General features: G+C 44.7%; 1 long non-coding RNA gene across 2 annotated transcripts in view; it reads left to right on the forward strand.

Annotated features, from left to right (window-relative positions):
- The first annotated feature begins 5552 nt into the window (after positions 1-5552).
- Positions 5553-24270, forward strand: part of LOC140694696 (uncharacterized) — a 28428-nt gene continuing 9710 nt past the window's right edge. For both annotated transcript variants that reach the window (XR_012070279.1, XR_012070278.1), the window contains exons 1-2: positions 5553-5795; positions 7182-7351. This is a non-coding gene — a long non-coding RNA (uncharacterized lncRNA). The remainder of the gene's footprint in view (positions 5796-7181; positions 7352-24270) is intronic.

The following is a 24270-nucleotide window of genomic DNA, read 5'->3' on the forward strand; positions in this document are numbered from 1 at the left end:
TGCCTGCCTGTTTCCCAGCGTGTAAAAGGGGAATATGTACTCTTCCCAAGGTAGTTCTGAGTGACAACACCTGCGGGTGCTTGGTTCCCAGAGCAACAGGAAACCTAGCTCCCCGTGGGGGCAACGGGAGTGATACCCGTAGCTGTTCTGCAGAAGCATCGGATGGAGGGCTGGATCAGGGAGGTAAAACTTCAGCTGCGGGTCTTGAAGGGTTACAGAAGGGTACAGAGGCAGGTTTGCTGCCTCCTTTGGGGTGCCCCAGAGGTAAATCTTTTTCTCTCCATCTCCGCTATGACCCTCCCCTCTCCAGAGTCCTCCCTTCTCTCTGCTCCTCCTGTCCATCTGTCTCCCCCCACTGTTACCCTCCTCTCCACCCGCTCCCATCTTCTCCCTCCCTCGCTGTCCCACCTTCTCTCACAGAACCAAGAGCACATTGCTGGCCCTCCTGCGCATGCGCAGTCGGTGCTATCTGGTCTGCTGGTTGGAAGCTCCATCTCCAAGCCAGGGATCTGCCCAAAGGCTTCTCAGCTGTATTGCCCGGTAGGCCTTTGGCTCCTGCCTGGGGCCGGGGACTCTGGCTGTGGAACTGCAAGTTGGGGGGCCCTCGGGAAAGGGGTCAGGAGGCTGCGGGAGGGCGGTCCGCCTGTCACAGCCCCCCAGGGCGCCAGTTAGCCTGTGTTCAGCTGAATTGCTCAGGCCAGACCACTTTGCCCACGCCACCTGCCCCGGCGCCTCGGTCACACCTGTCCAGGGCCAGGTGTGCCCCTGCCGTCTCTCACCCAGCTGGGCTCCCCTCAGTCCGTGGCTGGCGTCCCCTTCCCCTCTCCCACCCGCGAGTCCTCTCCTCCCGGGCTGCCTCTCCTCGGCCGCCGGCCCGTCCCCGCCCCTGGGCCGGCTGTGTCCCGGGCGGGCAGTGTCTGCGGACATGGACTGGGGCGGGCGGCTGGGGCTGGGGCTTGGGCTGGCCTCCGAGCGGGGCTGCAGACAGCGTTTCCACCGCCTCTGCTTTCCCTTTCCCACTCCCCGAGGACCAGATCAGCGGCGTGGGCGCTGCTCCCTGGGCTGAGAGCCTCAGGCTGTGACGCCCAGCTTCTCCAGTTGGAGTCCGGAAAAGGGAGTGTCAGTGCTGAGCGAGCTTCGGTCTCTTCCCTTAGTGTTTCTGCCCCAGGTAAGTACCTTGAACACTTTCAGATGTTATGATGGCGGTGCTTGTTGATGTCACGTGTTTTTATATTGCGAGGGTTTACAGTGTTGAAAGCAAGGCTTGGTTCATTTAAAAATGAGCTGAAGGCATGAGGCTGTGACATCCTCCTTCCTTCCCTCTCCCAGGGTGAAACGTGAGACAGTAGATCTTAAAAAGATAGTTACAGTCTCTAACTAGCCCAGCCCAGCTAGTGTGTTTTAACAGGAACAGCACCACCAGAGGCATTGGAGACCCAGGGACATTGCAGTCCTAAAGAGCTCCTGGCACAGTTTGTTTTGTTTTGGTTTTTTGTTTTTCTTAAATTGTGAGGCAGACTAGTGGTATAAACAGAAAAATAATTGTCAGGAAATATTTTTTCATATAACAGCGTTATTGTGATATAGTTCACACACCATGAAGTCCATCCATTTAAATGGTACAATTCAGCAGCTTTTAGCATATTCACATTTGTGCAACCATTATTATTCCAGAACGTTTTCATCACTTCAGAAAGACCAGTGGACATGAATGACCTATCCACCCCTCCCCAGTGGTGTTTCTAAAGAAGTTTCTTGGCTATTCCTGACCATAAACTAACTTGTTATATTCCATGAAAAATCTGGTAGGAATTCTAATCAGAATTGCAATGAATCTGCCTATGAAAACAGGAAGAATTAATGTCTTTATGGAATAAAATTCTTCTACCCATGAATATATCTGGGACCCTATCTTTTCATTTGTCCAGAGCCTGGCCCATGGGAAGTCCTCGCTATTTGTTGGGCTTGTGAATGATGAGATTCTATACATTGTTAGTTGCAACTGTAGCCTTCACAGAAAAGAAAAGTAACCTCAGTGAAGCCAAGTGTCTCGTTGAGGGTCAGAAAGAGTGACAGCCACTGCTGGAATGATCCAGCGGAGTTGGTGCTTGCAACCAGAATTCTCCACCACCTACAGCTAAGGGGAATAGAGTGTTCTTTTATTTTTTCTTAATGGAGTTGCTTTTATTTTTACTTATTATATAAAATTATTTTTTTGAAGTGTAGTCAATTTACAATGTTAGTTTCAGGTGTACAGCAGAGATTCAGTTATAAACATATGCATATGTATATACATTTGTTTTAGAGTGTTTTTAGTGAAACTCATTACAAGAAACTGAATATAGTTCCCTGTGCAATATAGTAGGTCCTTGTCATTTATTTTATATTTATTAATGTGTATCCATTAATCCTCCCTTTCCTGCCTGCTAACCACAGTTTGCTTTCTATGTCCATGAGTCGATTTCTAGCAGCACCGCTTTTGCTAGTAATATATGCTGGTTAACAGTTTTCAGTTTCAGTAATTCCATCATATTTGTGGGCACTTTTCTTCTGGTGGCCTTTATGTGGTTTGCACACGTGGTAATAGAGATCTGTATTTGGGAGAACTCCAGGCCTCATGTAGTCCCTGGTACAGAGCGTCCACTGAGTTGATGCTTGAACTGGGGAAAAAGCATAGTAAATGTTGGAATTTCCACTATGGTTGAGAATTCCAGGTTTCTATAACCTGTTTAGCCCACCTTAATATTTGGTGCACCCATACTAGGTAATTTGGTGGAAATTCATGGTATGGTGGTGTAGAGACAGGACTTTGTATGCTTCTTCTCTTTCCTATTTCTAACACTCATTCTCCTGGGCCTCCCAGATTCTCCTCCAGAAGTGCCCAGTGCTGGCTTGGTGCTGCAATGTGGCTATATTTGTTAATAAGGCCCTTTCCTCATCTCTTCTGAGACTCTGTTTCTTTCTCTGCACAATGAGGGCTTAGACTAGATAAGTGCTTTTCAGTTTCTTTTAAAGCCATGTTTCCTTTGAGAAAAAGAAAATGCAAATCTCTTCTCTCAAACCAACCCTTTAGATTTTGATAATTCCTCCAAGGGGTGACATAGCTCTTTGTGGAAAATTGATGTGATTGTGATTCCAGGTGGCACAGAAAAGACTCTTCAGAGATTTATTGCAGGGAGAGGGCAGGAAAGGGGCAGTATGTCACACTTTCTAGTTTGAGCACTGGAGCAGGGGCTTCGATTTAAATACGGTGTCTAACATGGCCTCTTTCTAATCTTGTACAATGAGATAAAGTTCTCTACCTCTGTTTCTTGATGTGTCAAGTTGGGGTGATAATTTTTTAGAGCTTTTTTGAAACATTATACACATAAGCCATTTGTGTCTTGATAGAAAAAAGACCTGCTAGGGATCCAGGGATTTGTTTAAAAAAAATAATCTTGTCCATAGCACTCTGTCGGTGTGTATTTTGAAGTTCCTGGAGGGTGAGAGTTGAGTCTAAAGTCCATCGTGGGACAGGTGGCCCATAGTTCTCCGTGCCTGAGATTGCCCCCTCCTCCCCAGTCCTCTTCCTCAGTCCAGGATGAAGTTCCCTAGTAGATTTACACAGAGATCTTGTGGAAATGGCTTTTCATTTTATTGTTTCACCAAGAAGGGCTGCCATCATGTTCTCTGTGGTCAGGTTTTGAAGGGCTGCAATCATGATATCTGGTCAGGTGAAGGCTATGCAATTGGGAGTTTCTATTTAATAAAAAAAATTACAAATAGAAAATTAGAACAAGGGTGGTGACAGGGGCTCTTGGTAGTGGGCACCATTAGCTTTCTTAGCTTCAGGTGCAGTGGCCTATTGCCAAGAGGACCCATCCTTGTGCTCTGAAGTTGAAGGGACCAGTGGGTTCAGTGGGAATGTTAACCGAGTGTATCTCATGGGCTGGGCATTGTCCTATTTGTACTGTGTGTTCATTTTTTGAGACAGTGAGCTCACTTAACCTCAATAACCTCTTTAAAAAATTATACTTTTTATTTGAGATGTAATGTAGATTCCCATGTGATTCTAAGAGATTATATGAAAAGGGCCTATGGACACTTTGCCCAGTTTTCCTTAATGGTTCCATCTTGCAATGTTGAGGTACAATTCATTACTGACTCAGTAACAATTTGAGGTTTGTGTTATTGCCCTCATTTCTATTCACGATTAAACTGGGGCTTAGAGAAACACACAGGGTTAGTGTAGAGTCGGGTGGAACGTGGGCCTGGGATTTCCAGGTATTACCATTATGATGGTCTGTGGCAGGGAGCAGCATTCACTTTGTTTGTTTATTCATTCATTCAACAAACATTTATTGAGTAACCTCTGTGTGTCAGATGCTTTCTTAGGGTTATCTGATTCTTCAGCAGTACTGAGAATCAGGTAATGTTTGTTTTTTAATCTGAGAAAATTAACTCTGAGAGGTTATAATCCCCCCAAAAGGAAATATAGCTCATAAAGGAGAGATAGTAAATTTGTACAGTCCCTCCTTTTTATGAAGGTGGTACCCTAGGCATTTTACATTTGCAAACTTGTGTAATCCAGATATATTCTTGTAAGTCAAGGAGTTTTTTTTAATTGAAGTTTATTCAAGTTTACAATGATGTGTCAATTGAAGGTGTTTTTTGAATTTTTAATTAAAAAATTTTTTTGAGAAGGATAATTAGGTTTATTTATTTGTTTAATTTTTTAAAATGAGGTTCTGGGCTTTGACCCCAGGATCTCGTACATGTTAAGCTTGTGCTCTATCACTGAACTGTACCTTCCTCCCCAAGGAGAGTTTTCTTATCCATTATTCTGCAGCTTAGGAGTTCAAATAATTTGGATAGAAATCCAGATCTTTTGATCTTTATATTTCTTTATATTCTGCTGAAGGGGGTTGGGGAAAGCAGTTCCTTTGTTCATTTATTTATTCAGCATTTTTGAGCAGTGATTTTCCATCAGGGCCTTGCTAGGTGCTTGGAAACAGAAAACAAGAAATGACCCTACACTGCAGGGGCAGGAAGCCTGGACCAAAAGCTGGGTAATGTGATCCGAGCTACGGTAGCCATGTGCAGACTCTGAGGACAAACTCTACCCCCGGATTTGCTTTGGCTTCCCTTGCCTTGTGACTGGTACACACCAGGTCACCGCAACCCAGATGGGCCCACAGCCCACAGCACAGTATGTACCTCGATCTCCTCTCCCCTCTCAGCAGGGCCTGCAACATCAGCATCCCTGACTACGTGCAGTGTGCTGAGGACTATGAGACTCTTCCCGTGGTGTTCCAACCCGTGGGGATCATCTCAGAGGAGAATTTCTTTTGCATCTATAAGCGAACCTCCTCGGTGAGCCAGACCAGCCCGTGCGGCTCCCAGTGGGCACTCTGTATCCACTACAGGCACCACTATGCGCCCGAGAATGGGTGGAGCGACTTCCAGACCCACTGCAAGGTCGTGGGCCTTGTCACCATTACTGACTGCCTCTCGGCCAAGGGCTTCGAGAAGCTCCACATGCAGAGGAGCTGAATGACACCACGCTTAATGACTCTCAGCTCTTTGTCTTTGTGTTGCATGGGGAGGTAGCCGAGCAGTCGCTCACCAACGTGGCCTTCAATCTACGAGGACTGCAGGGTGGTGGAGAAGAGGATCGAGGACTTCACAGAGTCACTCCTCATCTTGCCCAAGTCCAAGTAGCTGGATGGGGCCCCCGACATATCTGGGAACAAGATCACCCTCCTCTGCATCCCGTTTGAGAAGGAGGACGTCATGGGACTGAAGACAGACAGCAGGTAAGTTTCCCTGGAGACCAGTCCACCCTGGCTGTGTGCCAGGTATCTTCCCTACATCCAGAAAGGGATCAGCAAAGAAGAAGACTGTCTTGTAGCCAAGGGGGGAGGGAGGGGCAGCCCGCCGGTTTACAGACATTTAAAAGTGAATCTGCCTTTGTTTCAGAGAGATCCTTTTAGGGTTAGTGTGGACACTTACTCCCGCTTTTCAGCCAGGACCACTGGTGGGACCCCTGGAGTTGCTGTCCAATATAGTAGCCACAGTCACTGATGCTAGGAGCACTGGGGAGGAGGCTGGTCTGTGTTGAGATGTGCTGTAGGTCAAATGCACATCAGACGCTGAGGCTTGTCTAGTAAAAGAATATTAACTATCATGTTACTTCCTATATTGATTACATGTCAAAATGTTAGTATTTTAAATACAGTAGATTAAGTAAGATCTGTTCTTAAAATCTGTTTCTAGTATTTGTTTTTTGTTTGTTGGTTTGTTTCTTTGATTACCGTTTTAAATGTGGCAACTGGGAAACTTTCTTTACATGGCTCTCATTTCATTTTTGTTGGGAAGCCTGTCCTGAGACAGTGTCAACCCTTTGTTTATAGATGAGATGCTGAATCCCGAGAGGCAGAATGAGGCGCTGGTTGAGCTGGGGCTGGAGCCAGTGTCTCCTGCCCCCCAGGCCCAGCACCTGTTAGGCTCAGGCCCTCTCTTCCTGCCCGACAGCCACCATGCCAGGTTTGGATATCAGAAACACTGCCAGGGACTTCCGAATTAACTCCTAATGCAGGGAAAGGCGTATCACGGAGTATGGTAGAGAACAGAGAAATGCTCATTCTCACTTTGTCACTGTGATTAAGTCAACGGCCCCACTTTGCCTTGGATGTGCAGACGAGCTCTTCTGGGCTTCCCACCTTCTGCTCTGTTTCCCCGTGTATCTATCGTGCTGTCCCTCATGCAGAAGAGGGTGAGATGCCTTTGCCGAGAGGTGGTCCCCCTTTGCTGGGGAGAGTGAGAGAAGCTGTGTCCCCCCAGCCTACGGCCTCGGTCCTTGAGTCTGGAGATCGCTCATGGCGGTCCCACAGGTGACGGTCGGAGGACCTGGTACATGCTGCCGGACCCGCTGTGGAGGCGGTGCTCTGTGATTCTTGAACTTAACTAAGATCAGATTCTACTTTCTGGTTGTTGGTAAGTTGGAGGAGAAGATGCCAGATAATTGATAAAAAGAATGTCGAGACCAGCCCTGTGAGTGATAGGCAGAGGGGACCCGAGTCCCACCTGCGTGAGGTGCCTATTGGGCTCTGGATGAGTTTTCTGTTCCTCCCGAACATACCTCTATGGCTTAAGGAAGGGGCAAGTCATTTCGTGTCCATGATCTGTGCTTGTCCTCACAGGGCCCTGTGATCTACATGCCCGCACTCCCCTTCTTCTCCTTGGAGATGAGGTGTCAGGTTTAGGAACCTGGGCACTGCTGAGAGCATAGCTGCCAGCACCATGGTACACCAAGGCTGGCTCCGTTCACCTCACCTGTCACCACCTGCTGAGTCCCAAGGCGTCAGTCAAGGTAGGTGCATCGGTGCAACATAAGCAGGGACCACCTTCTCCCCCTGGACAGACTGGTGGGTGAGCAGTCGAAGCCCGGAGCCCTTCCCCAGCCCCCAGGCCAGTGCCTCCTCTTTTGTCATAGGAGGCACTGGTGACATTTTTGCTCAGCAACTGCTTCGCTCTGAGTCTAAAAACACACCAGAGAATGTCAGCTTGATTTTGACTTTTGAAGTCTGCCCTTGGGATTTGGCGGAGTACCTGGATATGTGCTTAGCCCATAGTGGAAGACACTGTCACCATTGTTTACCCAGAACCTCGTGTACCACGCATGGCTCCAGGCATCAAATACAGCAGCGCATTAAACCTCCCTCCTTGTGGGTCTTTCTGTTCTGGTACCATAAGGGCTCAGCCAGCATCTTAATGTCAGTGAGGTAACGCGACCAGTGAGCTCGGGTCAAGCACATTCTCTTCCAGTCATTTTATTCCATTGTTGCTTTTTCTATTCCACAGTCATTAATTTATAAAGCAATGCTTTGGTTCAGGAGAAGAGCCTAATTCTCTCCTGCTACTCGTGGTGGAAGTGAGCCTGAAATGTGACCACAATTTGTAGCTCAAAAGCTGCCTAGATGCATGTAGGTGGAGTTTTGGTTAGGGGCGCTGACCACACTGGGGTCCCCCGGCAGCGCCGCTCCCCTCAGGCCCCTGCCTCCCCTGGAGCAGGAGGTGAGGTTGGGTCTCACCGTCCCCGCGTCCCTGGCCTCACACACTCTCATAAATTCATGTACATGCTGTAAAAATCATTTTTCTTCTTGTGTGTTTTTAATTATCTCTTGTTCCTCTTCTCCTTTTTCTTCGTTCATTTTTCTCTTGTACTGCCCAGTGAGCATGTTGTTGCTTCTGAAAATGTGGGCTGTGCACACGCTGCATTGGGAATAGCCAGATCGCCCTCCGTGCTGTCTCCATCGCTTTAAAAAGCAAAAACTTAACAGATGCCTTGATCCGTGTATTATCCTAGTCATCTTTTTAATTTCTAATTTTTTGGAATATTTGCTTTGTTAGCACATCACCCACTGGTGTTTGATACCTGTTAAAATCCTTGCTTTGAGGGACATGTTTGGTCCTCCTTATATTTGGTGACAAATGCGCCCTTATTAAACTTGTTTGATTGTTTTGAAGAAGTGAGATGTGAATTGATTAAGGCGGCTGCTGAGGGATTCTTTTCATGGAGAATTTAAACTTGTAAGGTCAAACTCTGCAGCATTTTGCTCGATTCCTGCTTTTACACAAACGTGCTCGGCACGCGGTTCCTGGCTGTCGCTGTGTGACGTGCGTGACGGCGCTTCCTGGCCGGCGGTCACTGATGAGGAAGTGGCAGGCTCGGGATGGAACAGCTGCAGGGGACGCTGTTGGAGGAAGCAGTCAGTTTTTTTTTCCTTTGCATTCAACTTCCCCGTGCCATTTACCTTACTTTGCCTTCATAAAGGGGCAGAAGTGGGTCTAAAATCCATGCCACTATTTTGTTCCCTTTATGAGGCTGGCTTTTCTGAGTATCAGGACAACATGACCTTCTCCTAAGTACCTGGCTCACCTGGATCTTTTGGACACAGGGACTGCAAAAAGGGCCGTAGCTTCCTCTCTGCTCCAGCCAGTGGGCATTCACAGCTGGGTCTGTGGTTTGCCTCAGCAGCCGTGCAGACCTCCCTGCTGTGGCCTTTACTTTTAACCCATGTTGGCAGTAAAGAGCTGAATCCGTGTCTGTTGCAGTTGGCGTCCACCACTGACGGCTTCTTTTAGTTTGTGGTAGTCAGTCTCCAACACCCCAGTCAACCGTGAAGGAAGATGCTTTGGCCGACCTAGGACCTTGGATACTCACCCCCACCATGGTTCTTCTCACCTGGTGGAAGGGTTTGGCCACCGCCATCATGCTGACCATGAGACATTGTTGCTCCTTTCATGCTCTGGTCCAAATGTGGACACTTCATTTTTCACTGAATTTGTCTCGCTTGGGTCAGGACAGAATATCTGAATGAGTCCATCACATTCTGGGTGGGGAACAGAACAGAAGTAAGTGTCGCAAGTAGATGGAGTCTATGCTGTCCAGGTTGGCAAATGCAGACTGGTATCTGTGATGGCCGGGCTGTACTACCCTGGACACAGGCACTTCCCGTGGCTCCCGAGAGCCCAGGGGTCGGAGTGAGAACAGTCTTGCCTAAGTTCCTGCATCCTCACCTGCTCACTGGCAAATGTGTCTGCTAATTAGGAGCTCCCCCGGACCTCGGGCCCTTCAAAGCTCAGACCACGTGAGAACTTCTCCTGGGCCTCCTTTATGAGAATCCAGTGCCTTCTGAGGTGACCCGTGCCAGGAGATGCCTCCCCCTCCAGGGAGTAACCTACGGAGGACTGTGACTCACTGCACCATGCTGTGAGCTTGTGGGGTTCCGGCCATGGTCCCTGCAGAACTAGACTTGAGATGGGCTTAGTGAAGGAAATTACATGACAGATTCCAGGGCAGGGCCGGGGGGAGGGAACAGGGGAAATTGAATGTGACCTCAAACACATAGATGGGTACTGGGGCTGTTACTAAAATGGGGAGTCTGGGAGGTACATGCCAGGAATCAAATTCCAGAGTAAATGGTGGACATGAGGCATTTTTAAGGTGCCATTTGTCATCCAAGTTAGGACTTCAAAGAGACACTGGTGTCTATGAGACTGGGGCTCAGGTGAAGGAGCCGGACTAGAGACACACTTTGGGGGTCGTCATTCTTAGCTGGTGTTCACAGCCTTGCATGTGAATTAGATCATCTCGAGAGGTGCAGAATTAGGCTGTGGGGGGCAGGGCTGTGCCTGGTTTGGAGGAAAGCCCAGACCATGCAGCTTTGCTGTGTCAGTCAGCGGCGTTTGCGATTTTTCGACTAATGGCGTTTATCCTTAAGGGGCCGGGCGGTGGGCAGGGCCAGCCAGGAAGAAATCTGAAGGGAGGGTCGTGGCTATGTGTGTGTCTTGGGAAGGTGCAGAGGCTGCAGGGTCCGGGAGGGTAGACTTCTTAGAAGCTGGATTTGGAGTGGGGACAAGGTAGTCACACTCACCTGTGAGGGAGGGAGGGAGGCCTATGGAGTCCCACCCTACCGGACTTGCTTTCCCATGAACAGAAGGCAATCATACAAAATATCTGAGGTGAGAAGGGATGGGCGCTGTGAGGGGAGCCAACCTGGAGAATGGTGCTTGGAAAGTTCTCGAATACTCTCCCTGCAAAATAGAGTAAAAAATACCCAGACCCTTAAGAACATTGATAGTGTCTTGGGAGGAGGCAGTTGTTTTTCTTGGCTCCTAAGGGTAAAGCATGTATCTGGGGATACACAGAAGATACGGGCAGTCTGTACCGGGGGCTTGATCCTTACCGGGGGAACAGTGTAAGTTCAAAGGGGGAGAAGGGCAGCGGAAGGCAACTAGCCAGGCCCCGTGTCAGGTACCAGTCGGCCGCCCTACTTGCGTGTTGCATTCACATCCATGCCTCCCAGGTGGCGGTGGCAGCCCCCTTTTGCGGATTGGGAAGCCTTCTCAGAAGGGTTCAGAAATTTGTCCATTTAGTGGCTAGTAAGTGCTGTAGCCGAATTCAAGCATGGCCTTTTCAGACTTCAAGAGCATGTACTCTCTATTAATTCCGGTACCTCCCTGTTGAACCTGGAATGGTGAAGTGGGTCAGTTTTGGAGCCTTTCAGAAAAAGTATGATTTAAGTGCCTCAGGACTGTTTCACAAAGCTCAGTGTTCTCTGTTGGTTCGGAAGCACCGCAGTGCTTTTCTCCCCACAGATGTTAGGTTAGGTCTTACTCCTAGGTCGATGACGTGGTTGCAAATGACCTACAGGTGCAAAACCACACTTAGCAGCTTCTGAAGGGAAACTCTCCAGTTCTCCCTTGATTGGCTTTATTCCACGGGCTGTAGCTGTGCTGCAGCATAAGCCTGAGCTTTACTTATGGAGTGAGGGTTTAATATCCAAATTTAGCATAAAACGATCAGATGAAGAAAATCGACATGACAATTTATTTTTGGGTTTCATTAGTCAAGATATACTATCAGTTAATGGCCCATATAGCAAATGAAATTGAGTACAGGACATTGCATTTCTTCCTTTCTATTTAGTGTTCTCTTACAGCATAAGGCTGCCTGCTTTGGAACATCAGCTCCGCCACCACGGCACCTATCAGTGTGTTGGTGTGATTGCATTTACACAGTGCATGTAATCTGGGCTTCCTCAGCCTCAAAAACTCCAGTGCATAATCACGGGCTATAGCCATCTCTTAGTCTCGCAAATACTTCTAAAATTATATGATGCCAGAAAAGAAAGAAGAGAGAGAGATTGTCTTTATCAAAGTTCCTTTCAATTCTAACTGCAAACTGTTTTTGAGCAGCTCTGGTTTCCTTTGGATATGAATGTATACATTTCTTTGCATGAAACCTTGGTTCTGGACTAGAACACCAAGTTCTTGCTGTCCACAAGCCACAAAAATATTAGCCAAATTGCACACGTGTGAAATAGTTTATATTTTTTCTGAGAAATTGTCCTTGAATTTGGGACTTGGGCTGTGATTTTTGCTTTTTGCTTCCCCCAGCCCTCTTGCAATCTCTCACTCCTTCCCACGTGGCCCCCAAGATTTCGTGGTCTCAAAGGAGGGGGCAACTACCCAGTTGGTCACCATGTACTGCTGCTGTAGACGGAGCCCAGCCAAGACCTAAAGGACATTATCAGAGAGGACTTCCTGGAAGAAATGTGCTCTACATTCAGTTGTGATGACAGAGTAAGAATCAGCCAGGAGAAGGAGTCAAGAATGTGGCTCAGGTCGCAGGTGCAGCCCGGGCAGGCGCTTGGAGGCTTTTGGCGTGGGGACCTGGGGAGAGTGCCCTGTGTGGTCCAGAGTGGAGGGTTCCCCTGCTGGGGAGGACACTGGAGAGAGTCTGGGGTGGAGGGCTTTGGAAGAGGTTGGGTTTTACTAGAACTGACACAGTATACAGTGAAGGGTGTCATCAGAAAGTGACCCTCAGGAAAGGTACTTCTGGTTTTGCTTCTGATATTCTACAGACAGAAGGGTCGGGACGGGCGAGAGTAGCTATGTCTGTCACTTTGAGACTCACCCCGTCATTTATTTATTCATAACACACGCACTTCTCTGAGTCTAGGGGAGAGAGGATGTAGCCACATTAGTAAGCAAAATGTATTTGCTTCTTGAGAGCTTAGCATTGTCAGAAGTTTACTTAAGCCTATAATATTCTAGGATCAGAGGAACAAATTGTGGATTTTGGAGGGAGGGAAGGCTTCCTTGGGAAACAGTCAAAATGAGCCTGGAGGCAAGTGGGAAGTAGGAGCAGGTCAGGGGGCCCCTGAGGTCACTGGGGACCTGGGTACTGAGGTGAGGCTGGGCGAGCAAGGTCTGGAGTGGGGATAGAATTCCACCAGGGAGCCTCTGAATGGTTTGAAGTGGGGTGATGTAATCAAATTTGTGATTTGGGAAGGCTGCCTTGGCTTTGTGTGTGTGTGTAGCGGGGAAGAGGTGGAGGGTGCCACCAACTGGGGGATCATTAGAAGACCATTCACAGGCTCGGAGAAGGGCGTCGGGGCTGCTTGGGGACGTCAGGGGCAGTGTGGATGCCGGATTTCCTTATGGGGGGCCTTGTTAGCGGGGCCGCCCTAGAGGAACCTTGTGGCTGCAAGAAAACTGATGGAGGCCGCCAGCTGGACTTCCCTCTTCTCTCTTTCCCTGCCTTGTGTGATGATCTTAGCTCAGCCAACATTTGGAACTGATAATTTCCATTTGGAAATTTGGAAGAGCTAATTTCCAGGGTAGCCCAGGATGCTGTTGAGCTCGTTCGAGTGAGATCTGATAGGATCTAAGTTTGTGTTCAGTTCTGGATGTTCACTTAGCTAGAAACGTCCTGTCATTTTGATTTCCAAAGGGGTTTTTATTCTTGATAAAGATTGCTTGGTGAGAGGAAATTTAATACAGCTGTTGTCTTTTTCAAAAAAAATCATATCTTTTAAGAAATTTAATATTCAAAAGAATAGGAATATATAAAATTGTTTAAGTAAGTTTTTGGTGTAGTTTCTTTGCTTTCTGAGCTACTGTGGAGTTAGAGCCTTTGCATTACTTAATAGCACATCCTTGTCAGTATTTAAAGAGCTGTCAGTGAGCCCCCCAGGCCTCACCTCTCAAAGAATCGTTAAAGTTTGCTCTGAAATAGTGAGATCATAAAGGTCTTGTTTGCAGAAATCAAACAGTTTGTTTAAAATCCGCAGCATAGCCCCATTTATAAAATAATAGTAAGTTCAAAATTAAGAAAGTGGAGGATAATTGACTTTTTTTAAACCTGAAGCATAAACTTTCTTGTGCTAATTTTGCAACTGGAAATTTTGAAAAGAAAAATCCTACTGCAATATCATCTACGTGAAATACATATATGAGTTTCACGTTTGAATAGTAAATGCGCAGTGGTTTTCGAAGTCAGGAGCATTCCAGCTCAGATACTGGCAGTGATGGTTGCTGGTTTTCAATGGAAGAGCCTTAATTTTCCTTCTTACCTTTTTTTTTTTTTTGTACTGAGAGGGTTGAGTACTGCTTTGCCAGCATGATTTTGGGGCAATTTGAGGGCAGATGTCGTGTATCAGCAGTGAGATATTTCCATGCATTTTATTTTCCGGACATCACCAGGGCACATATGGGGTTTGTGCCTGCATGCTGGAATGCTGCAAGACTCCCTGATCCATCACCGTTATATCCTGGAGCTGCTCTGGTTAGTGAATGATTTTCTGTGGCTTGGAGGTAATGCGGTCTGATGGAGATGTTCAGATGTGCAGTAAATTGCTATTACTTGAAATAAGAGTAACCTAGAAACATTGCTCTAACAATACAGGATGAGGGAGGAGAATTGGTTGAGCTGCTTGCAGTGAGGAGTCTTCTCAGGTGACTCCCACACCGTGATTCCTGCCAGTATCCGCCCCAGCCCTGCACGGTAGTCCTGCCGAAGCAAGCATGCACTTTGCTCAGAAACGCAGTGAATTTCCTTGTGCCTCTGTTGGTTGGCTTTTTTTTTGAAAGCACATTTTGCCCTTTGCTTAAATGCCATCCCTGCTAGTCACCACTTACACTCATTCTTCTGAACCTCGTCCATACATAGCTGTTGAATGGATGAACAGAATGTAGTATCTCCATGTAGTGGAACATTATTCACACGTAAGAGTGAATAAAAATGAAAAAAAAAAAGAGGAAAATGAAAAGGGCCACCTGTTTTGGAAAGTCCACCCTGACTGTTCAACCCACCCTTTTCCCTTTGAAACCCAATCACTTATGCTCCACTCTACTCTTTTTGATAGTACTTACCACCTTCTAATAATCTTTAATGTTTTCCAAAAAAAAAAAAAAGAGAGAGACGCTGATACCACTTCAAAGTTGACAAGCCTTGATAACAGCACATTAAGTGAAAGGAACCAGACACAAACGGCCACATACTGTTGAATTCAGTGATCTGAAATGCCCGGAATAGGCACATGCAGAGGCAGAGAGCAGGTGATGGTTGCAAGGGGCTTGGTGGAGGGGGATTAGGAAGTGTCTGCTAGTGAAAGGGGGATTCTTTTGGGGTGATGAAGTGTTCTGGAAATAGATGGTGGTGAGGGCTGCACAACCGTGAGTGTGCAGAAGACTGCTGAGCGCTGTGTCTGGTTGTGCCTGTTGTAGGGCGGCTTTAATTTGTTCTCATCCTGCCATGTCAAGAGTCATCTTGTGCTGTGGCCGTTCTACTCCTGTGAGTGGTGAGGGCCAGAGACTTTGTAGAATCATGTTTCATTTTTCCCCCTTGCTGAGTGTAGGCAAAAAAGATTTAAGCCTGAGGAAGTGCTCCATCTGCAGAAATGTCTTTTAGTTTTGCATGGTGTAAAAATCTTGACAGCTTTTAATCGTTGAGGCCAGTGTGTGTGGGGAAATAGCCCGTGAATCCTGGGTGAGACCGGGAAGAGCCACGCTTCCCTCCCGGACACGGGTGGGGATTTCACCCCCGTTCAGACAGTGAAGGGCCCAGACCCATGAGCGGAGTTGACAGTCGTGAATATTTACGTGTATCCGCTGCTTCATCTTGGATATTAATTTCTAGCTGAGTCATTTTGTGGCGGCAGCCTCATCCTACATCAGGAATTTATAGCATCTGCTCTTTGAGGTGAAGACCTGACAGACTTGATTATTTAACAGTCTCCCTTGAATTGATATCTCAGGTTCCTTTGTCAAAAGCAAAACAGCAGAAATACAGACGTCCTTCAATGCCAATGTGACCTGGAACGGGTTTAGTCTCTGTGCCTCAGTGGCCTTGTATGCGGGTGGGGAAGATGATAACAGTGCTTCCCTTAGAGGGAGTGGTGAGGGGAGAGTGAGAAACGCAAATGGAGGACTTACATGAGATGCTCATGTATGACCGAATTTAGTGCTCTCAGCCTGGTGAGGCCTCAGGGGCAGAGATGTCAGAACAGAGCAGTCCTAGCCGGAGCTCGATCCGCATTGGCAGCTTTTATGATCACTATCACCACTGTGGGTTATCAGGTAGTTCTAAGACTTGATAATATGAATTCATGAATAATGTTAGAAGACTAGACATCTCAGATCCAGGTTACATAGTTCTCAAGATTTCTTCTGAGAAATGGATGGTTTCTTCCCAATCTAAAATCTGAGATGAGTCTCTAAAAATTCTGTAATCCTCCATTTTTTTGCTTTAATTCTCCATTTCTTAAAAAACTTAGTTTTTAAATGGAGTTAATGGGGACTGATCTGAGGGCCTCATGCATGCTAAGAACATACTCTCCAAAATGAGGTATAATCTCCCCCGTAATTTTTTTTAAACTTTATTGTCTTAGTATTCAGAGGTTAGAGGCCTCTAATTCTTTTTCTGGGGACTTGTCATGAACCTGTAAATCTATAATTAATGGACAAAACTTGTTTTATTAAAAAAATCAATAGAATATTCTGCAATCCATCCAAAAAGAAATGCTCATTGACATAAAATGTTTCTCCTTTAAGGTGATTTCTCCTTTTTGGCCTAGCTTAATTTACTAACAGCCATCCTCATCATCATAATGACCAAACTCGCTCTGAGTGGACACCTACCTAAGTCTAAAATGCTTTCCTCGTGTTTTACTTCATAGCAGGTGTTTGACGGTAGGTATCAGTGTCTCCTTTTTTGCAGCTGAGGGATTGAGAGATGGAGCAGTTTGTCCCGAATCACACGCAGCTGGCAGTGGCTAGCTCGGTGCTGGAATCCAGGCTGCACACTATGCATTCTCAACTGCTCCTCTAATCAGCCTCCCATTAAGTGGTTACCCTTATTCCTGTGGCTCCATAAATGGCCGATTTTAGTTATCTTAGCCAGATGAGGACTTCAAAGGAGAGACACCATTGAGAATGTGAGACAGAGTGGCATAAATTAAAATTGTACATTTTCACAAATGTTTAGTTCTCAGGTAATTATATAAAAAGTTAATTATTTTTTTTTTAGTGCTCTGTAAGCACTAAAAACCCAACATTAAAAATACTTATAGTGAAAAAGAGAAGAGGGCTTTGAAAGTCCAACCAGTGCTAAGGATGTTACTTGTTTTTCTCTAGTGGCCCTTATTGACAGAAATACTTACAAAGACTGAGTTGCTTTATGTAGTCTTAATATGGAAGAAAAGATTGTCAGTGAATATTGTAAGTAAAATCTTTACTCTTCTCTTTCCTGTTGATGAAAATGTAAATTGTTTTCATGGCTTAAGTACATTTCCTCATTTGTGAAATTTGAGTAATATCTTTTAAATTGTCTGACTGTGAGAGTTAGGAGCCTTGTATACAAAGAACCTAAGAGGTGATTAATAAATGTGTGCTGTCACAATGACAGATATTTTAGAAGGATCAACTCTCAATACTAAAGAGTTTTCCTTATTTCTGATGCATATTCAATATGTATATATGATATATTTGAATATGGTTTAAAGTAACAAAGATTCAGTTTTTTTTAGTGTAGTATGAAGTTTTAATGAAATCTGTATCATTCTAGTGAGACAGGGACTAGTTAAATTGCCTTAATCAGATGACCTTGAAGATTAATTACACTGAATATGTATTGTTACAACTGAGAAATTATGTTGCCGTGTAACCATCCACTCAGACATTTAAATTCGTGGGATTCTGACCAGATCCATTAAGTTTAGTAAAATCCACATTGATCATTTTTAGGGAATAAGCTTCTCTCTTTTGCGATTAAATTTTGATTTTATTTCCTGCACTCTTAAGAGGTTTAAAATATCAAAATATTGATTTGACATGTCACTTTTCTAATAGAGAGAATAAAGCTCATGCTGTTTTATTATGCAAATAAATGTTTCTGTATTTCAATAAACTTGTATGATATCCTGGCTCTTTCAGAAGTGTTTTGCAAAATACTTAGATAACCTACTGTTGGAAAAATACAAACGTGACTTATGAATATAGTGCCTAGTACAGTGCTTTTGCTACAGTGCAAGACATGAGGCCTAGGAGAGCTTTGCTGCCGATTGCCAGGAGGACAGATCCCATGTCTCAGTTTCCCCTCCTGTAAAATGAAGTGGCTGGACTGGATTCTTTCCTTTTCTAAGATGAGTTTCCATGAGCCTATGTCTTTTGTTTATATTCAGGAGTATTAGCAATATCAGATTAAATACTGAATACCCCTCCCTTCCCCGGAAGCAAAGTGCAGTATGTGCTACATAAGCTTTTAGTTATCTGATTCTCGTTTCTGATCCTACAGGCAATTTTTTTGTTGCATCTTTCCCGGCAACCTGGAAGGTCTTTTTAGCCATAGGTGGCGCTGTTGCACTTTCTTACAGTCTTGATTTTCCTGTTTGTAAAAGAAGGCTTAAACAACGTTATTTTATTTTGATTTCTTTGCTTAATGTTTCAGAATAGCCCAATGTCCATTATGTCTGTCTACCTGGAAAAATTATTCTGCTTATATCTTAGTTTTATTCTGTCATGTCACTGTGAACATTTCAGACTTGCTTTGCAAACAATGGCAAAATTCGTCTTGTCTTCCAGTGTTAGAAACCAGTGAGCTGGGATTTTATAAAGCAGCTAGAAGCGGCCTCTGGAGCACGTTAAAGCTGAAAAGTGTACTGAGTTCCCTGAGTATTGACTCCGCCCCTGTGTGTTAATTGGTGGTAGGAGATTTGGTGCATTTACGAAGGGGTGTAGTTTTTGACTTGGGTTTGCGTGCACGCGCTGCCACTGAGCCACGTGAGCCTGAGTCAGTTCATTTTGAGATTTTCCCTCATCTGTGAGATGGGGACATTCATATCTGCTTTGTAGAATTGTGAGAATTAGAAATTTTGTAAAGTGTTTACCACAGTTGGTATGTCAAGAGGGCTCAAAAACTTTAGCTACTGTTTTGTGTGAAGCCATCATTTGAGTCTTTGGCAATTACTAAGAAACAGGAAAATAAGAAAAGCTGGTTTTATGATGAGAGATACTTGAGGAGGTTCCATAGTTCCTATACCCATAATTAAGCATCAGCATAGTAAGAAATGTTACACAGTCGTCCTGAACCAACGTTAAGCCACAGAATTATTTGTTACTTCATATATGTTGGGGCCTAAGGAGATCCAATACTTATACACATGTTCTCTCCAGCAGCCAACTGAGAGATGACACAAAAAAATAGGCATGCTATAAATGTCTTCTTTGTTACTGATGAAGCCACATTCTCCATGAACTTCAGGGCTGTGGGAAATGCATGTCATGACACTGTGTCCCAGAATTAGAGACTCACGCTTTCCCAGATATCTCTGGGCCACAGCGAGCCTTCCCTTGAGAGGACCTGCCCCTTCATGCACAGGGCTTTACTGCCATGGAACTGAGCATCCCGGGTGCTTCCCAATGGTAACAAACACTGGAGGGAAAGGAAGGGTTTCAAATGCTCTGCTTGTCTTCCCAGACTCACACCTCACTCTGTTACTGTGATGAAGGCTAGCTGTGGGCCAGGGGCCAGGGGTGTGAAGGGAGAAGCACTCTCCATAGCCCAGAGGAGTGGTTAGGAGGCATCCCCTCACACGGTTTTAACAGGTGGTGAGATAGAAGAAAAAGGTGCTCCCCAAGAGTTTATAAATGTAGAAATAAGGATTTTCTTTGTGACTTAGACTAACCAGGAAACACATAAATGATTAGAAGTGAGACTGGTAAATCACTTTGATATTAATTTAACATTTGTTGAGCACCAAAAGTGTGCCACATTCTTTTCTGAGAGTTTTACAGAAATGAATCCTTCAATCTTCTCAACAAGCGAGTAAGGAAGATTTGATTGTTGTCCCAGGTTTACAATGTGAAAATTGAGGCATACAGAGGGTAAGTAAGTTGGCCAAAGTCACAGAACTAGTAAGTGGCAGAGCTGGTATTCAAACCCTGGCTGTCTTGTTTTGAGGCTACCAGAGATGGGCTTTGGGTGTTTAGCGTTATCTGTATCCCTGAATCTATGTACCCCTGTGCATAAGTTAGCCCAGAAAGGACAGGGAAAGGAGAGTAACACAGGTGCTCATAGTCGTATCTTGGCCACTGTCCACGGAAATTGCACTGTGATTAGCGTTAATTGTTTTCCAGGCAGTATATCAGTTCTTATAACAGAAATCTAGTCCATTGAGTTAATCTAGAATCCCTTCCTGCTCTGCTTCTGTCCATGTTTGCCATGTGACTGCCTGCCCGTGATTGGGCGGTGGAGGAGAAAATGTACTCATGGTGGAACTCTGATATTTCAGTCTGGTTCATAGTTTCACATCTTCTGTTACATTAGTAATTTAAGTTTCTGGTTTTCTTTCATCAGTGTGTGATGAGTTTGGTTAATGTGAAATCAGTCCATTGGAGCCCAGGGGTGCTGACGGTATAATTTCTGAGAACGTGTGTCACTTCAACTCGAGCAGACCTGGCTGGAGAATTTTCACCAACCGCACTGATTTCCCCCAACAGCGGGGTCCTCTCCCACCCCCGGATGTGAGGCTGGGTGCTCTCTGAGTAAGCCAGTCAGAGGCCAAGTCCACCAATCAGAAAATGATGAAGTACCTAGAAGTGGGTTTAATAGAAGAAAAGGGCTTCCAGGTTGTCTGATGGGATGTTCGAGTCCGTTTGGTGAAAAGCTGTCCACTGTCTGTGGTTGAGCTGCTTCTTTGCTGTTGAAAACTCTCGATTAGATGAAGGGATTTTAAAAAGCAGAAAGGAGTGATTTCAGGTCTTACGTCCACACAGGTGAGAAGTGCTGGATGACCACCTGTGTGAGGCATAGACAGAGTCTTACAAACTTCATAAAATAACTTTAAAAGCTCTTCTATCTGAGTGCACTTCATATGGGGTCCAGTTCATCACTTGTGATGCTGAGAGGGCAAATAATTGATGATGGCAGAAAGGACACGGAGGCATCAAAAAGGTCTCAGTCATTTTCCCTTTTTAAAGGATGCGGCACAGTGTAATATATTTGAGCTGGTTTTCCACTGAACAATTTTTAGTGTTTTCTGGGGCCCCCCAGTGCCCCAAACTTCCGTGCAGCTGGGTGTCCCCTCAGTGCAGCTCTGTCAGCGCTTGCCCTGGGCTGACGCGGTGTCACGGGGAGCAGGACGGTCAGCGTCCCCTGCTCCTCCGAGCTCCATCTCCTCATCCGCGGAGCCGGGTTCCTCATCCGTGTCTACTTAGTAGGGTTGCTGAGAATCACACGTGATGGTGGTCAGGTGTGATATGTGGTTGTCTCTGTGATTGGCATATAGTCAATATTTGATACAAACACTTTTTTTGTATAATTGTAGCCCATAGATTGCAGTGGTTTTTAGTCTGCATTTTTTTATAACTTTATTATTTTTAAATATGCACTTATTTTTATTTATTTTTTGGAGGTAATGCAGAATGAAGCCAGGACATTGTGCATGCTAAGCAGGTGTTTTACAACTGAGTAATACACACCCTCCTTGTCTGCACTTGAAAATAACTATTGCAATACACAAAATAGCTCTTAAACACCATCAAGGTACCTAGTCTCGGTATAGACAATTGAACATGTATGCTATTTTAATAAGAATAATTGTTGTTGAGAAATAATTTCTGAATCTGTTAATGTGCTTAAAAACGATCATAGGTAGTCATAAACACGAATCTTTGATCCAGTAATTATTAGGGTCTGTTTTGCCATCAAGGGAAATTACATTCTACAGAGAAGGCTAGTTGGGTCTCTTTGGTATTTGGATGGTTTAGCAGATGATCAAGTCTTTCAAAAGCTGACAGTTTTGTATTTTAAACTAACTAAAAAGTTATCTTCTAGAAGTTGTAAGTACTAAGCTTGTGAAGTGCCCAGTAATCCAGGGGTAAGTGTCTGTGTCTGTGTGAACGTTTGTGTGTGTGATTTCAGGAAGGTAGAAATAAGTTCCATATAGGCTTCGGATACCTTTCTCCTCCAGTTCAAGGTTTAGGCATATATATACACAAATAAATTGATATTGTTTGTCATTTGGCATATTATTGGGAATAAGAGCTTCTCATACTTGTTTCAGAATGTTTGGGGAGAATGAGCTTAGAAAATGGGAGGAGAAAGAGTCAAGGAGGCACTACACACTTTGTGCAGGATATGAGAAACAGTAGCTTTTCATTTCTCTTTTCTTCTAAAGCAAATTGGTACTGAATTGTAACCTAGTATTACTCAGAATTGCTTTTCTGATCAGATACAAGTGCCTCAGATTTTTCAAGGCAACATGAATGATGAAATGTGTTTTAGCAGTTATCTTTAAAAGTAGTTTTATTTTTCAAGTAAAAGGCTATTGCCTGTTCTTTCTTCCAGCAGCACAAGAAATTCTCATTGATCTATGTACATGATCTATGTGCTTAGTTTCTATGGCTTTTTTTTTTAAGGGCTTGTTTCATTGTGGTTTGAATGAATGTTTAAAATTTCTGGATTTTGATCTTTAGAACATGCTGATTTATCAGAACTGTTAAAAACCTGATTGTTATTTGGTCCTTGTTTGTTGGGGCAACCTATTGATTTCTTTTGTCTGTTATAGAGGGAAATTCTTCCTGTAGCCTGCAGATCATTAAGTGAATGGTTAGCAGTGTGCCTTTAATATTATTTGAATGCATTGAGCATGTTTGTCCAGTGAATTTTGAATTGACTCATTATAATGACTTTGCTTTGGTTCTGTGACTTTTGCTCTTCTCCACAAGAATTTGAATTCTCTGTTGTATTTTGTATACGTGTTCTTAACAAGGGAAGAAATTTTGCATTTTTTACAGAGGTGGGTTTTCCTACCCCTCTGAATGCCTTCTTTAATTTATACAATAAATGTCTGTTATTGCAGTGCATAATTATTTCATAAACTACTTTTTGGCATAATCAGAAGCAATGACAAAGAATTATAATAAAAAATACGAAAACTTTCCTTCCTTTGAAGAATAGAAATCAGGTGGTCAGGCTCCCGCATGCTTTGTGCCTGACACACTTACTCTCATGTCATTGTGTATCATGATTCGGAGATGGGGTTGCTTCAGGTTTATAGATTTTTGTTTTAACATTTGTGTTTAATTATTTCTCCAAGCCAATGTTTCCTGTTGGGTTTGTGGAAAGAGTAGAAGGGAAAAAAATTCTTTGTTATGTTTTCAGGAGGCCTGAGTTGATGAGAAAAGATTTGAGGGTGGGCTGAGGAAGAGAGTGACACTTCCTCTCCTCCCGGCTGAAATTGATAAACAAAGAAATCAATTACGTTTATCGGAATTTGACTAATAGGAGTTAGCGAGCCCAAGCTGGCTAGATTTGCCCAATGGGAATTACTGAATTCACCTGCAGAATTAGGTGCTTTACTAAGTAGAAACAGCTTAGAGCAATCAGAAAAATCAGTAATATGATGAGATATAATGGGATTATAATAACTTTTATTTCTGAAACTTTTCTTCGGTAAGTTGTGTAGAGCTACTATTAAGTTTCAAGCACCAGGAGTTAAGAGTGTCGGTGGTTATGTAGGATCGTTATTCACGGATGTGTCTAGTCCCTGCTAGAGTGGCTGCAGCTGGCAGAAAAAGACTGACAGCCAGGATTTGTCATCCTAGGCTGTCCTCCATAATGGTTCCATGTGAGAGCCCATGATTGCGTTAACAAATTGTAACACACCCCAGCCGCCTGTGAACTTTAAGAAGAGAAAAGTATGCTTAGAAACTGCTTAGTAAGCAAGTACCTGTGCAACCTCACTGCAGTCTCCTTGCCTTAAAAAGCAGAGACAATGCTTTGCTTGAATAGCTGAGGTTTTAGATAGCACTCTGCTGGTTGCAAAGCAAGGACCGAGGCCCTCAGCTATAAACGCTGGGCTTGTGTGCTGTTAGAAAGTCAATTATCCCCAAAACAAGGACCTGGCTGGTCTGGTGGTCTGCTTTGTAATTCACATATCTAAAAATGTATCTTGTTCCCTTCACCCCATTACTTCCTTAAAATTAAACTAATCCTTTGTACTCATTGTGTATTCTACAATCTCTGCCTCACCCTGTCTTTCCCGAAGTTCCTCCTTACTATCACACAACTGCTAATGAATTTTCCTTTGATTATACACAATAAATATGGGAGCATTTGAGAGTCTCTTGGAGTTGACTCCCTACTCCCTCTCGATTTCTTGACTTTTTCCACAGAGTCTTGAATAATCATTCCATATCGGTAAGACTTCTGCCAGCCAGAACCCACAGTTCCAGGTGAGAACGATGCAGGCTTTATCTCTCCTACCAGATGAAGACAGAGAAGAGAATTGAGATCTGTTCCGTCGTGGTCCCTTCCTGCCCCAGGGCCACTGCAGTTCACCTTCAGCCTTCTGGCCTCTGCTCAGAGGGCCTCTGTCCCAGGACTGACTGCAGCCTTTTCTTCCCTTTTCAACATTTCCTGTGCCTTTCAGAAGTTGG

Source organism: Vicugna pacos, unplaced genomic scaffold (assembly GCF_048564905.1).
Source record: "Vicugna pacos unplaced genomic scaffold, VicPac4 scaffold_102, whole genome shotgun sequence".
Classification (NCBI taxonomy): Eukaryota; Metazoa; Chordata; class Mammalia; order Artiodactyla; family Camelidae; genus Vicugna; species Vicugna pacos.